This window comes from Sinocyclocheilus anshuiensis, unplaced genomic scaffold, assembly GCF_001515605.1.
Source record: "Sinocyclocheilus anshuiensis isolate Anshui unplaced genomic scaffold, SAMN03320099.WGS_v1.1 scaffold85, whole genome shotgun sequence".
Taxonomy (NCBI): domain Eukaryota; kingdom Metazoa; phylum Chordata; class Actinopteri; order Cypriniformes; family Cyprinidae; genus Sinocyclocheilus; species Sinocyclocheilus anshuiensis.
The window spans coordinates 3,647,894-3,664,571 of record NW_015536800.1 but is presented as its reverse complement, the minus strand read 5'-3'; the positions used below and the strand labels follow the sequence as shown (position 1 = coordinate 3,664,571).

The window sequence follows — 16,678 nt, the reverse complement described above, 5'->3', positions numbered from 1 at the left end:
TCCTGCTGATTACAGAACTGGCATTACTATCAAAATGCGCATGACAATCGCATTCAATTAATCGTGCAGCCCTAATTACGCTGGATCTGGGTCAGCGCCGCCAAACGCTCGCATCATGATACTGTCATGAACGCGCGTCCACAAGTGACGCAGTAGAGACGAAAATGTGGAATAAAGTCGTTATTTTTGTTTTCTTTCCGTGAACTAAGTGAATTTCTGGGTGAACTAACCCTTTAAACTATTTAAAGATTTTTTTTTAAAAATGCCATAATGGCCCAATTAGCTTTACATTTACCGTACATATGGAAAAACAGAGCAAGAGAACACCTAATATATCAACTTTATTATTTTTTTTTTTTTTTTATCGAAAACAGGACCTGTTCCGAAGTGAGCTGCCTACCTAAACAACATTTTTAGAAATAATCTCTTTTAGAAATAATCTCTGTGTCAAAATGTAGATGGTATTTTTAATAAATTATACTACTGTAGAAAATAGCACATTTTGGCTGGATTCTAAAGGTGTGGACACATTAGCAAAATTTTAGTGAAATTTCGCAACAAAAAAGGCACAACTCACACAGAAGTCACTTTCATATCAAGCAGCATTCTGTTGATCTGCTGCACAAATTCACATGACCAACTTGAACCCGTAGCGAAAACTGCACGTGAGAACCTTTCACCTTCATGTGAAATTCCCAATTGCTTGGATTTCTACTGAACTAACTGGATTTCATCTGCAAACAACCCCTTGTGAAAATGAACCATGGTTTTACTACAAAAAAAATACATGGTTACTATAGTTAAACCATGGTAGTTAACCACGGTTTTGCTACACTACAGTTTAACCAACGTATTTGTAGTAATACAAATGGTAATAAGTATGCCAAAAAACCTGGTTACTACACTTTTACCATAATAAAACCATGGTTAATTTTCTTAAGGGACGGTAAATGTGACCACAACTTAAGACTGAACTACACTGTGATGAAATAAAATGGTGGACAGAGACAGCAAACGGGATGATTACAACATCTAATTAACATGGTATTTAATAACGGTTTACTGTGAGACGTCTTGTACTGTTAGCTTAGCAACATGCTAACTCTACTGGAATTCATTGCGAGTTTGCATAAAGAGTGCTATATTTGTGGTGGACAGAGTTGTTGTTTGGTATAGTGTTCAAAATCCAGGTCCCAATAAAGTTAAAGGGGTCCTATTATGCTTTTTGACTTTTTCAACTTTAGTTAATCTGTAATGTTGCTGTTTGAGCATAAAAAAGATCTGCAAAGTTACAAAAGCTCAAAGTCCAATTCAAAAGGAGATATTTTATTTAACAGAAATCACTTTTCAAAAACTACAACGAACGACTCGTTTGGACTACAACGCATATTTTCCGGGATTTGTGATATCACAAATATCGACGAATGGGACGAGACCTGGTTGAGCTGCACTAGAGAAGGCAACGATATCATCACTATGTCGGAGACACGCTAGCTTTCCCAAGGCAGACAAACTTAGAGTGATTACAATCATCCGGGTTTAAAATCGTGCTCAAATTGATTTGATTTTGACGCAATATTTACACTGAAGCTCGCAGGCGGCTATGGTAAGGGGCATGACATTTCCCGACCAGGCACCGAGTGGTGCCAATCACAGCACACACTGGCCCAGCTAACCAATCACAGCACACACTGGCCCAGCTAACCAATCACAGCACATTTTGTATTTCATAAGGCGGGCCTTCATTTGATACAGGAAGTATTCGAGCCGTTCGTGCCAGACTGGGGAGAGAGGTGTTGTAAAAATGTAAAATATGTGAAAAATAATGTGTTTTTCGAACAACCTAGTATGAAAGCCTGTTCTAGTACACCCCCAAAACAAAATCAAGACTTTGTAAAAGAGCATAATAGGACCCCTTTAATATGATGTTTTGAAAGTGTAGTGTTAGCAAAGGTTTTGGAAAAAGGCTAATGTTTTGAAGAAATCACACACAATATATACACTCCAACCCACATATGTGCACAAAGAAAGCAATGCAGATGCTACTAAACAGTAATTGGCTCCTTGAGAAGACAGCCCAAGCTTCTAGTTTAAATCTTCTTTGAGCCACACAAACACTCAAACACTCAACCACACCAACTCGTTCTCATCGCTTCCTCTCAAGCTTCTGACAGTAGATTAAACCACAGCAACTCAACAAAGGTTTGTATATGCCTTGATTTCTGCCTTGCTACTAATTCATAGCAGCTCTGTGCATTTGTGTGTATGTGTGTGGGGGGGAGAGAGAGTGCTTGTAGGGTCACAATACATTAGGTTTGAGTATAATCTTGTAATGGCCCAGATTGTTTCAGATTTATACCTCCTAGTGTTGGACGCTTCTCAAGAGGCGGCAATTCAATAATTGTTTCAGACAGAGGAGGACCTCTCGGTCTCTTAAAATGATTGAGGTAGGGTACGACGAGAGAGAGAGAAAAAGAATTAGGCAATAGCCCTTCAACAAGCCTTGCTTACTTGTGAGGTAGCTGAGGAGAAAAATAATGACAAGCTTTTTATTGTAACACGATGTCATGAATTTAGTCATCCAAAAACAGAAACTTGTACCAAAGACTCCTTCCTCCAGTACTCACTCTACTGCAACTGTAAAAGTGACATAAATGAGGTCAGTAAGGAAGAGCATGACTGAAATTCCCTTCAAATGTTGTGATTGGTTGCAGATGAGCTTCTTTTCTGCATTGCACCAGACATTAGTTGAATTTCATTACTGATGGACCAGAAGATGTTTTAGGAATATACTCAATAAATACATTACTTTTTAAAAAAGAAATTAACATTTCTGTTTGGCAAGGATGCATTAAATTACAAAATAATTCAGTTTCAACTGCACTGAAAAAAAAAATAATAATTACAAAGAAACCTAAAGTAGCACATTGAATTAAACATTACATTCTGAATTAGAAGGACTTTTCATGTGAAACATACTCCAACATTTTTTAATCATTTTATTTACAACTTCCAAAAACTTTTTTTTTTAATTATTTCTAAATTTCTGTTCAAAGAATGCTGAAAAAAATTTGTATCACTGTTTCCTCAAAAATATTAAATAGCACAGCTGTTTTCAACAATGATAATAATAAGAAATGCTTAAGCACCAAATCAGCATATTAGAATGATTTCCTAATGGTTATGTGAGAATGAAGACTGGAGTAATGACTGCTGAAAATTCATCTTTTCCCTCACAGGAATAAATGACATTTTAAAATATTTTGAAATTTAATCATATTTCATAATATCATTGTTTTTACTGTATTTGTAACCACATAAATGCAGCCATGGTTAGCAAAAAAAACTTCTACAACAGTGTGATGAGAAATATGTTTGTGCCTAACTGTTGAGTTGTGGGTATCTTAGGAAATCTGAGCACAGTCTGTGACATTACTGACATCATGTCTACAACTCTAAAGGAGACACTGTGTCCTAACCTAAGTTTCCAAAGAAAAGTAATTTGTCTGTCCACACAAAAAAAGTGAAAATGCAGTGTAATGCAGCACAATAACATCCAATCAGAACATATTTGACACACTCATGTGGACCGGTATTTTGAAATAATTACATTTTATGGTGAGTGAGCCTATTCAACAACATAGCAAAAACAAAAAATAAAATAAATTCACAAATATCACCGCTGATTAGGCAAAAACTCTCTTTTACCACTTATTTCAGTCTTCTCCGTGCAATCAAACAATCAGTTGCATTTGTCTTCTCCGTTGTCTGAGGGCTGTTAGTAAGTCACTCACTGGCTGGTATTACCACCAGAAAGGCTTATGGATCGATTCTACCAAATCCTCACTTAAGCGAGTTGCATCAAGATATCCACTCACATACATAATGTCATCAAAAAGCAGCACAGAGGTTATTTTTGTTCAGAAATACAAACTCCTTAAGTCTCTAAAGCTGATCCCTGCTTTATCAGATGATGGCTGAGCCACTCTACTAGCAAACCGACCGATAAACAAATAAAATCCAGCCTGTGAGAATGAAATATAGACAAAAACCAACAGCGTAAAAAATGAAGTCAATCATTGCAATAGCTTTGTTTTTAGTTTTCCAAATGATTTTCTTTGGCACTTGCCCATTTAAAATAAATACATCTTAGGAAGTAAAACACAAATGGTGCGAAACCAAAAACAAAATCCCTTTCAACTGTTCCAGAATAAAACGCTGTTTTTTAATGGTGACTGGTTATTATCAATGGTAAGATTATTTTTTAAAACAAAATAACTATTCTTTACAGTAAACTTTCAGAATTACACCAGAGAGAACATTTTCAACACCGCAATCCAAGAGGAAAGACAATATTTTTATTCTTCCTCATAGAAGCCCATTTTAAGAAAGCTTAACAGGGCTTAATCTACTGAGATAGTGGCTTTGGAAGACTACATTTTGCTCTTTATTGACAATAAATAGTGTAATGTTTACAGACAAACTGATGAGCCCATAATTTAAAAGCAAATTTAAAAGATTATAAAAAGCATTTTCTATAGAAAACCATTAAAAAGAAAAGGCTCAATGTGGCTTACTGTTCAAGGAGACCACATTTATTTAGTATCTTACTGATAATAAATATTGTCTACAGACAGACAGATGAGCTCAGAATCCAAAAGTGCAAGTTTTTAAAATTAATTTGGAACAGTGCTCAAAAAACGTTGAAAATACCAATTCAGCTCAGAACAAAGTGAAATTTGCAGAGCACAGTGCATGCAAAACCAGTGTCGTAGGTTTGATTCTCATGGAAAGCAGGAAATAATGAAATGTAGCTAAACCTTGAATGCACTGTTGATCTGAAAAAAAGTATGCCAAATGTGTGAAATGTAATAAGAACACTATTTAGTTCTCTTAAACTATTGTCATTACTTAAGAACTGCTCACATAAAAACCTATTAGTCAAAAAACATTAATGAAATACCTTAAAACACCACACATAGACCTCAAGATTCAAGAAACACAGCAAAGGTAAAAATCAAATAACTGGCCATTTTAAGGAGAGAAACAAAATCATATGCTATCACACATAAGCAAAGTCTGCTTGAGACTAAATGTAATATTCAATCCAATATTTATATATATTCAGTCCAACTCACCTGCTTACTGGTATACCCTATGCACTTCTGTGGTTTTGGCCATGAAAGCTAAACAGCTCAAGGTTGCCAACTAATGGCCTGGCAATGTCAGTATTTTAAAGCCTAATACATAAGTAAGTAAACCTTAAACACTACACTATGATGATTTAAACACAACAACAACAACAAATGTTGTTGTTGTTTTTTTAAATATACATGTATGTTTATTTTGAAAAAAAAAAAAATCCTAATAAATTACAACTTAAAAACTACAACAATTAGCATTTTAAAAAGAAAGATATGAAAAGTGAAAATTATATTTTCATAAATATTTGTGTATGCTTATTTGAAAACACAAGAAAGCCTTTAAAATTAAATCTTGAGAAAGAAAGAAAGAAAGAAAGAAAGAAAGAAACTTAAACACTACACTATGATGATTTAAACACAACAACAACAACAAATGTTGTTGTTGTTTTTTTAAATATACATGTATGTTTATTTTGAAAAAAAAAAAAATCCTAATAAATTACAACTTAAAAACTACAACAATTAGCATTTTAAAAAGAAAGATATGAAAAGTGAAAATTATATTTTCATAAATATTTGTGTATGCTTATTTGAAAACACAAGAAAGCCTTTAAAATTAAATCTTGAGAAAGAAAGAAAGAAAGAAAGAAAGAAAGAAAGAAAGAAAGAAGAGCAAAAAAATGCATTTTCAGAAATCAAAAAATAAATAAATAACAACCCTAATAAATTTAACTTTACAATAATTTTTGTAAGTCAAAACTGCATTTTTAGAATTATCCATGTATGGTTATTACAAAACATAACTTTAAAAAAATGACAATAAACTGGATTAAAACTAAGTATGATAACTGCGTTTTCTGAAATATATGTATATTGAACAACTGAAAAGCCTTACAATGTACTGATCTTTAATCATATTCTCCAGTAAAAGATAAACAAGAAGGATAAACAAAAAAAAATCTGATTTAACAAGTTCCTCATAATACTGCTGAGGCCAAGGTTTCCTAAGCATTTGGGAACAGCAGCCTTCTCCGTTTGACCTGCCTTGAGCGTACTGTGTTTGTTTCTGTTTGTTAGCACTGCACCTCCTCAGCAAGCAAAGGTTGAGACCGTGATAGCTCACCAAGTCAGGGTCGTGAGGGAGACTGAGAGGGCGAAGGGAGCAAGGGTGATCAACAGTGCTTCTTATCCACCTTTATTTTCTCGACAAGGCCACTCATCTTCCTGTCACTGCTAGAGAGGAGAATGGGGGAGTATGCTGTTCTTTTCTGCTGCTTCCTGCCTTTGCTCTCTCTAACTCTGACCAGCTCTGTGTCTCTTGCTCACATTCCCTATTTTAATAGAGAGAGCACACAATAATGCTTTTCTGTAGGAGGGAATTGGAAGACTTAGACAAGTGTAGGGGGAGAGAGAGACACAGAAAGGTTGAAAGTGATAGTGGGGCGTATGGAGAGTGGAAATGAGGCAACTGCTGGAAAGAAAGAAGGAATGCACAATGCAGATGATAACAAAAGAGGTGAGGACGAGATTATGAGAGAGACAGAAAAAGAGTGCTGGAGAGAACTGTGGGCTGTAGTTACAAGGGGCCATCGAGCAACGCTGTGCAGATTCTATTTCGCTGCTTAAGTTGAGGTCAGTGCTTTCACTGCCAGACCGGAATGGTAATTAGAATGCAGGCAGATCACAGAGGGAATAGTACCAAAGAGCACTCTAATCCATACTTGCACTGCCATGTAGCAGAGGAGGTTATGCACCAATAAGAGTCGGAGTTGGGGTAAAGACCTCCAATGGGGATCTACATTAGTGTGGTCTCGCTCGTCCAATAGGGGGTGTTAGGGAACCCTGTTCTCCAATAAGAGCTTGATTGTTCGATCAAAAGAAATTGATGTACCATTAAAACTCAAACAATGTGGTGAGTATCAGCAGGGGTAAAACAGTGGGTGTGATAAAGGACGAGATGGATTCAAAACAGCCAAGGAATAGTATTAAATTGTCCATAAATACAAAGGAAAGAGAGACAGAAGAGACACTCTGCGAGAGGGGAAGAGATGACAGCAGGCTGTAGATGAATGACAGCTATAGCATTTCTGTATCTCAACAGAAGAATATGGTGCAAAACCATGGTTTTGGTTCCCTGGAAATGTAGAAATGCAAAAACAGGGTTAGGGGCCATTCACACATGATGCCATTTTTCCATTCTACTGCTTTACATTGTTTTTCTATGTAAACACGCGGTAGATGGCCGTCTTTGACCATTGTGTTTGCATCTTGCGTCTTCTGCAGCTTCTCGCACATGGCACAATGTCATAAAAACACGCCACTCAAATTAAATTAATAGATTTACATTTTTTGAGAAAAAAAAATTATTAGGGGCCGTTCACACAGAAAACATTTTTGCATTCCACTGCGTTGCTTTTCAATTGTTTTTCTATGCTCAAGTTAAAGTTCAACTTCAAAGGTCAAGAAAATGCATCTTGAAGACCTTGTGTTTCTTTCCAATTTCATTTCTTGCGTCTTGCTTTTTTAAATAAAGAAAAACGTGTTCTTTGTGAATGGCCCTCACTGTCTATAATGTAATCTGTCGATTAAATAAAAGCTATGTCTGTAATGTTGGAGCCTCAGCCTTCCATGAGAGAAAGGTTTAAAAAATAAAAAGGGATGAACAAACCTGAAAAAACATCTTTAAGAAGATTTGGTTGCATTGAGAGAGCTGATATTTAAGAAATAAAAATAAAAAAGTGCTATAGTTCCTAAAAAAAAAACAGTGTGATTGTGCTATTTCTAAAACAGTTCAATAACCAAGAAGTTACTTGGATCACAGTATTACACAATATGAATTTAGATCACAATATTACAATTTATATGTCTGTTTTTGCTCCGTCAATGAAAATATTTCCAAAGAAAAGCACTGTAAATTGGTTGTGCATTTCTAAGTAACGGACAGCAGTTTCATTTTTAATGAATTGGTTAAACGAATGATTTAATGACTCACTCGTCAAGATGGTCACATGTCTCCACCTAGTGGCATAACGATGTAACCTGAAAAAAAAGTAACTGAAAAATACCCACTAATGGGGAAAAACACTGACTCTGATCAGTTGAAAACTAAGTTTGATTGCACACCCGTCCTTAAACCCACTGGACTCCTTTTTTCACATTGCATTTTTTTGGTTCTGAACCACGGCACAGTTTCTTAATTGGGTACCTCCTGCCAGTACTATCAGCAGCTGTTTACCAATGTATCTAGGGAGAAGACACCAGCTTTACTGTTTTATTCATGTTTTGTCACTGTGTTATTACTACCAAAACTTAACAAACAGAATGACACTTGCCTCTGTCTGCCAGATGGATTGAAAGAAATACGCAGAATGCAAGCTGCTCACTGAAAACATTCAGTTTCTGTGGAGACAAGCATCAGTGAGGAATGCATTATTTTTCAGTGGGAGTCAAAATAGAAGAACAAAGACCCGCACACATATAGATAAAGGCCAAATATCTGTTGATCTTCATTTTTACTTGTATTTGGATCTAAGCACCTGAAGGGGTGTTTACCTTTTTTTATCCTAGACATGTGTTTGGTGCTATGCTATTTGTTTTTCTTAATTTATAATAGTCAAATTATTCAGCATCAATAAAGGTTCACCTGCACAAGTTAGTTCTTTCTTTTTTACATCAATCATAGTGGAGTCCACATAAATTATAATCTATGCTATATACTCTTTTTTATCTATTCAGTGACAAGGACCCCTAAATATGATGACCATCTTCCCAAAATATGAAAAAATATAATATAACCTTTTTTATACAGTGTGAGGAAAAAATAAGAAAGCTGTAATAAAGTCGACATGTTGTTTCTAAAATTAAATATATTTTATATTGTCATTGTCAAAACAATTATATTGTCAAACATTAATGAAAAACAATTAAATAAATAATGTTACAAGGTGTGTATATATTTATTAAATATCTTAACATGTTAACTTTGACAGCCCTAAAAGTAAATTTTGTATATATTTCCCCCCTCAAATTTTAAGCAGACAGCGGTTTGAAAACCTCTTCCCTGGACCACTGTTTAAAGCCTACACCAACCAAATGCACTCTTACATCAAGCAGATTTGGGTGAACATCAGAAGGTCCTTGATGCTGAAGTACAGTATTATCTGTATTGATGCTCTTCAGAAGCACAGGGTCTTGACATTGCTCCATTTTCTGATGATTGATCCATAATCTGGACATTTCAGCAAAGGTAGCTCAGCTGTTAGAGCATGGGTTCAATTCTCAGGAAACGCACTTTGAAGACATTTCGAATAAAAGCATCTGCCAAACACCATATAGTTTAATATAGTTTATATGCCAGGGTTTGCTTTGTGCTTTTTGTTGAAATTACTTCGAAGGTCTGAAGTAAATCCTGAGAGACAAAGAGCTGTGTCGAGATGACGCATTTGCTTATGTTATGACTAACATCGATCATATGTCTCTTCTTAATAAACTCTATATGAAACTCTATATGTGAGTTTACCCAGGCGCCACTCTTGTCCAGGCACTGACAGATCATCAAGTGTTCATGACAGTCTTGAACCTACTTGAACCTTCATACTTGAACCGCAGATAGGAATGGGAAAAGGACAGAACAAGAACTAGAAAGTAGAGCTAATTGCTGTGCTAAATTGCCAACCAGTATATCAAAGCAGCTCTCGAATGACTCATACAATCTGACCCTGAAATGGACTGCTCAGTAGCTGCAGAAATTTTCAACCGGTCAAGGTGTTAAATGATGACAGTGGCTGGTTTCCTTTTCGCAGGGCAGTTCTGGCACATCTGGGCCTCTGTGAAGCACCACCGGGCCTTAGTCCAAATCTCACAATCAACGTGACCCTGATCCAATGGGTCTGAATGCTGTCCCCCCAGAGGAAGCCTTTTCTCAGATGGCTCCCAACACCAGCCTCCTGCAGACACCAGCACACACACACATACACACACCTAGCTGGAGTAGATGCTCATGCCCGCCGCTCTTCAGAGGCTCCAGATGTCGGTGGTCAGGGATGACATGGCAGTCTGTGTGGGGGTGAATCCCCTTTCCTTTGAGGAAAGACTACTGAGGTGTGGTCTCGCTTTTTCACCTGCTTAATAGTCTGAGGTGACCGTGGGAAACATAAGGCCACCAATTCAGGATTTGCTTTCTATTAAAAGCATGAAAACATTGACATGCCTGGATAATAAGCTATTTTTTTTTAAATAGTTCTGTTCTAAAATCTTGTGGGCCGCTTAATGCTGATATACAGTACTGTACACTGAAAATAATTTGGTGTAAAAACAATTTTCACTCAGAAATTGCAAGTAACACAGTGGATTACAGAGAAACGTTGAAGTAAAAAGACTGAAAAAGTATTTTCTATTCAACATACTTCAATAATCTTTGTTTTACTTACAACTTTGAAAAATCCTTTTTACACTGTATCCTTCTAAGCATAATAATCATCATGTATAAATAAAATGTTTAAAATAAAAAACATTCTAAAATAATTATAATTATTTTATTGTTGGCGTTGCTGCGCTGTTGGAAATACAGTATGTATTTATAATCAGCATTTCTGTTGCCTTTTTCCACAATGTTGTAGAAGAGGTTATTGCGATGCATTTTGGATTTGTCTTCTTAGTTATTGACACAAAATTAAATGAGGTAGACTTCTTACAAGGCATTAATTAAGTTGTATACATTCTAAAACTCAACACATTTGTGATGTCTTTAAAAATACATTCTCCGTGGGCATAAGTTTACAAAAAGAGCAAATGTTCTTAAAAAAAAAAGTATTTATGAAATGTTTAGAAAACCTTTCTTTCATAATTCATTTCAACGTATTACTGGTGCAAAATTAGCTAGTATTTTCTTCTTGGTGTTTTCAGCATCAGTCCTATTAAACAGATAATTGGAAGACTTTTTTTTTTCAGTTCAAACAGTGTACTCTTTTTCTTTCCCAAATAGCTTCTCAAATATGTACTAAACTTCTATCCGGTTTTTAATTATAAACAAATTTATACAATATTATAGGATAATTTTATTTCATATCATCTCTGTGACCCTTTCTTCAGTTTGCATCATTACACCAGTAGCAACAAGGGACACTGAATCATTCACACAATCGATTTGTTTAAAGAAAGGATTCAATCAGGAAAAAAATGTAAAGAGTCATTGAATCATTAAACCAACCGATTAATTCAAAAACACTAATTAAGAGGATCAGACATTCTCATCCTATATCTCGTTCACCAAAATGAAGTAATCTTTTTTTTCCCCATATTTTAAATAGCCTAATTCCAAATTCATATTCATATTCAAAATTAGGAATCATTTTAATGTAGCCAAAGATTAATTATGAGATATATTATTTCACTTACCTTTTATTCATTTGTCATGTGACAGATGCAATGAACGAATCAGTTATGTAAATACATACAATTACACATACATTCACAATCATCATTTGCTTCTGCTTTGGCTTCATTTGGAACTTTTCGGTGGCGGAGCAAAAACAGTAGACAATGCATCTGACAATACTTTTCAGTCTAAAATGCAAGTTAACTGCTTGTTTATTGAACTGTTACTTTTGTGTAAAGTAAGCAGTGAATAATACAGAGATGCCACTGTATTATTGTTTCAAAACAAGCAAGGGTTTACCACTATTCTTTCATGCATGAGTATACTGCACTCAGTCTGTACAGACCAGAGATCTGTTGACAATCTGTTGGCTCTGCCTACAAAAGGACAAATGTTCAGTCCTACATCTGCAAACAGTTATACAAACCGAGAGGATTATATACATCTAATTTACATTCAAAGGACATTAAAATGCACAAGCAGCAGACATGTAACTGAAGGTGTAAGTAAACCTACTTGTGCATTAGCAATGCAAAGACTCTGTTATCATGCCAGTAATCACTGATCTTTCTACTGAGCTATGGTAATTGTGATAATGACATATTCATGACAGTGGACCCTAACTGATCGTATTGATTTATGGGAATAACATAAACGACACAAAATATGGTGTAAAATTACCTAATAATTTAGTTTGACGATAATTGATTAGGCTTTTATCAAATTACAGGTGAACTGACCCATGACAAACATATAATGAATCCTACGTAAATGCTGTAAACTAATGTGTATGCTGTTTCTTTGTACATATAAAATCCACCGTTTATCTGCAGGTTGTCGCAGTATTTCTGTCTCCACTGAAAAGCAGATTACAGCACAGAGAATGGTTTTGACTTATATCTCTGATAATGACCCAAATACAAATTTGTGATTCATGATAATTCAAATTAATGCACTGGAACTCTCACAGGTCTATATCAGTGTTTTGTGCTGTGCTAGGATCCATTGTTCTCTGCTCCTTGACATTATCTTGACTGCTGGACTTCATGACTAAAGCATCAAGCAGCAGGACTTTGTTAGGGGAACTTTTCATGTACCAGAGAAATCAATGCTAAGGCAGATGAAGAAAAAAAAAGTATTATTGCAAAGACCAATCTGAGAAACCTGTTGAAAATCTATTACACATCAAAGAACATGACTTAGAATGGCATCTCTGTCTGATTTCAAAAGACAACGATTTTCTATATTTCGAATTCAAGCTTCAATGAATAGAGAAGATATTCCACTAGCAGCCACTTCAATTAATTACACACAGGGTAACACTCCAGGCTAAACTTTTAAATTCTTCAAAAATTGACCTTACTGTCAGCAACTGAACTCTTCTAAAGAAGGCTGTATTTGTCGTTACAGTAATTATAAAATATATACCATTCTGGTCTAAAGACCACAGTCCTAAAGACTGTGATATGCCTGATAAAAACTTTTCAGACTTTATTAAGCACTAAAGCACATAAAAATAACTTGAAAAATTAATAAATTTAATTATAATAAGAAAGATAAACATACACATACACACACACACACGCACACAGAGAGAGAGAGAGAGATACATAATTTAAAATAAAATTATTCAATTTAAAATAAAAGTTGTTACACATGAATACATTACATTTAAGTTAGTGAGCACTTACAGGAGATACAATTTATCCTAATTTAATTTACAATTTAATGCACAAAATAATAAAATTTAATTATATAATAAAATTAAACTGCATTACATTGATATAAACAAGTGTGTGTGCGTGTGTGTGTGTGTGTGTGTGTGTGTGTGTGTGTGTGTGTGTGTGTGTGTTATCTGCTTTTAGAATTTACTAGAAAACGACAAGAAAGAAACATTGATTTTGTCATGTTTGCAGCAGAAGCCTTGTAGTTTATAAATATCATTGTTTTTTTTAATTATTGTTATTTTATATAATTTCTGCATAAGTAGCAATCAGCAATGATTCTGAATGATTCCTTGCTTTGTATAAGAACACAAATGAAAGCTTTTTTTCCCCCTAGAAAAGTGATGATGAATCATTGCCTCATCAAAAACTATTGCCGATGGGACTCTGCACCAGACATATTTTTAATGTCAACCAGAACAGAAAAAAAAAGTTAACATTGAAAGCTGCTAAGTAAAAGGGGACATTTCAAAAAGCGATAAAACATCTTAACAAGTAAACTGTCAGAAGTAGTTTCTGTTATTGTCCTTGATTCGTCTTACAGAACTGCCTACAGGAGATTCTCTGTCTGAAAAGCAATCCGATTTGAATGTCTGTTTTATTTAGCTGTTTTGTTTAGAAAATGGCGTTCTCTTTGTGCCCGGTCTCCGCTCTGCAGGAGAAGCGCTAGATCTCTTTGTTGTTGTCATTGTTGCTTGGGTGATTTTGCTTGCTTGTTTGTCTTTTGTTTTTATTTTGATTTCTCAAAAACCTAATAGAATTGTGAACATCAAATGGAGGCTTTTCAAGGTGGATAAAATAATCTGAAGCCGGACATTAGTCGTGGAAGAGAAGCCGAGGTGGACTGCCTTACCACAGAGATCAAAAAGATACATCAAAGGGCCCAAGAAAAACACATCCAGAAAACAGAACATCTGAAGCCCCAAATATCAGATAGCTCCGCAACAAATGCAACACAAAACAACCCCGCCAGCCAGCCATACCTGGGATGAGAAGGTGGCCCATAACAGCAAAGTTTCTTTTAAGCCAGTTGTTTGATAAACACCAAAGGACAACGGATCTCTTAACAGTCTATTCGAAAGTCAACCAAAAGAAAGACAATAAAAGAAGCAGATGTGTATCTAAAATACAGTGTTTAATTACCTTCTCCTCCAGATACTTCGCCGGAATCATGTCTTGCGCTTTTTGCTATTGCCATGGTTACTGTCAGGCAAAGCTACAATGTGAGAGAACCAAACTTCAGCAACATTACAGTGGAGGAATGCAGATAAAAATTATTTTAGTTTGCAGCATCCACAGGTTGGTAACAAGTACACTTGGGAGATACTCTGAATAATAAAATATTTGGCTCACAGGTTTGCTATTATTACCGACTATCCAAAAACACTGATAAAACAATTAAAGTCAGTGTCAAGACCCAACCGAAATAAGCCAAAATTACAAAGAATCTGAAGTACTTTTATGCTCCCATTGTGGCACATCAAACTCCAACTGCTCAAACAGTTGATAAATTAACAGAGTTTCTCATCTAAACAGCTTGTAATGAGGTCAAGAGTGGAATCATGACTGAAAAATCCACTTGTACACTATTGGCCAAACTTGATTGTAATCCCACAACCGTTTGCACTGTCATCATGGCAGCACACTTCTAACAAGGAAATGTTGGAATGAGAATTATGGTAATGAAGAGTCATGGCAGAGTTACGGAAATGTAAACACCTCACAGCTCTCTGAGGAACCATGTGTGAATTTACAGCAGAGGAATGCAGCACCAGTCCGTGTGTAATGACTGTGTGTAATAGTGAGTGAATTTGGCACGCTCAGCATGCTAGTGGCCTCGATGAGATAATTGCATTGCATTAACTCCTCTTGTGCGATTGTAGGCCTAAATCTCAGGCTTTCACTCAATTCTTTTCCACTTGCTTCTTGAAAATAAAGACCTACAAGACATGGGGCCCGTTCTTCGTATGTCGCTTATTATATCCGACATGAAATGTCACATCCAAGATGATATCATCGCGCTAATCAGGATCTGGCTAATTCGGTTCTTCGACACTCAAATTAATGCACGACTCTACATTATCTGTATAGCATGTGTGTAAGTCTCGAATACAATTATGAAGTAATCATTTTATGATGAATAAATCTTTCAGTGAGTAAAGCTGGCTGTGTCTGTAGTATTAAAGACTACACAACATTATTATAATTTTTTTAATGATTATTATTTTTAAATTATTGTCCCTGGATTAGTAGGGTACTCTTGTAATAAAGTAGCGGTGGTACAGGACAGATTTTAAGTATCAATTCTGCTTAAAAATATGCAATCTAATCCTGTTTACATTAAATAAGCCTGCTCTTATCTTAAATAAGCAGGTTTAAGCTTACGGACCTGTTGCTATGACAGCAACTTCGGGATGAGCTTCGAAGAACCAAACAATCCAAGATCATGCCAAATCGTCAACAATCAAATCCAGCTAACTGAGTTAGCGATGTACGAAGAACAGGCCCATGGTCACTAACACCAGTAGAGGGAGAATCCATTTATTTTTTGGAAACGGACTAAACTTTGATGTGCCAGAAGTCTTGTGTTCAGATCTTCAGTGGCCACTAATCAGGTGCAGCATGAGCCAAGTTGTAAGTGTAAAATGACAGTGTTCTTTCTTTGGTTTTGGATGATACTTCAATACTGCTGCAATATTGAGAAGATATATAAATCATAGGTGTTTACTTTTTAACTAGATTTGATATTTTATTTAGCTGGAAAATAAATGTGCATTATAGAATTTGAAGTTAAAAAATGAACTTTATTAGCAAATATTTAGCTCACACACAAATTTCTTTTAATTATTATCATTAAATATAGTGCTTTTTTAGCCAGTAAATTTATTTTATTTACTTTAATAGCAAATATTTGGGTATATTAGGGACTATTTTTCCATTTACTCATTTGTTAATTGTGCCATTCATTGTAATATGTTTGTGTCATTTGTAATATTTATTTATTTATTCCTTATTTAAACTAAGGTTGGTAAAACTTTGATCATTTTCTGTAATTGTTGTTAATGATATATGATAAACAAAAAACAGAAATCTGATCATATGCAGATTTAGGTCAAAGTAAACATAAAAATTCTGGCTGTTAAATATAATGTTAAATGGCTGCATTTAACCATTTCTCTGCTTTTATGAAGAAAAAAATATTCTAAAAATATTAATAAATGCTCTGGGACTTGACTGACAGATCCATTGACGGAAGGTTAAAATTATTAAAATTAATCATTTGAAAAGTATTGTGTATGCATGGTCTTTCAAGGTAAGAAAAAACCTAAAGAAGAGCAGAGTGAATTTTCTGTCTGAATGTGCAGGTTAATTACATTGGCACCTTGCATTTTGATACGTATCTTTGTCATTCCCTTAATTAATTATTTGAAATA

The 16,678-nt window shown here is 35.1% G+C and overlaps 1 protein-coding gene across 1 annotated transcript in view; it reads right to left on the bottom strand.

Annotated features, from left to right (window-relative positions):
* LOC107656592 (zeta-sarcoglycan-like) overlaps window positions 1–5,183 on the bottom strand; it is a 269,237-nt gene extending 264,054 nt beyond the window's left edge. The window contains exon 1 of the mRNA XM_016444488.1: window positions 5,139–5,183. The gene's annotated coding sequence lies outside the window, so the exon portion shown is untranslated. The remainder of the gene's footprint in view (window positions 1–5,138) is intronic.
* Window positions 5,184–16,678: the final 11,495 nt, after the last annotated feature.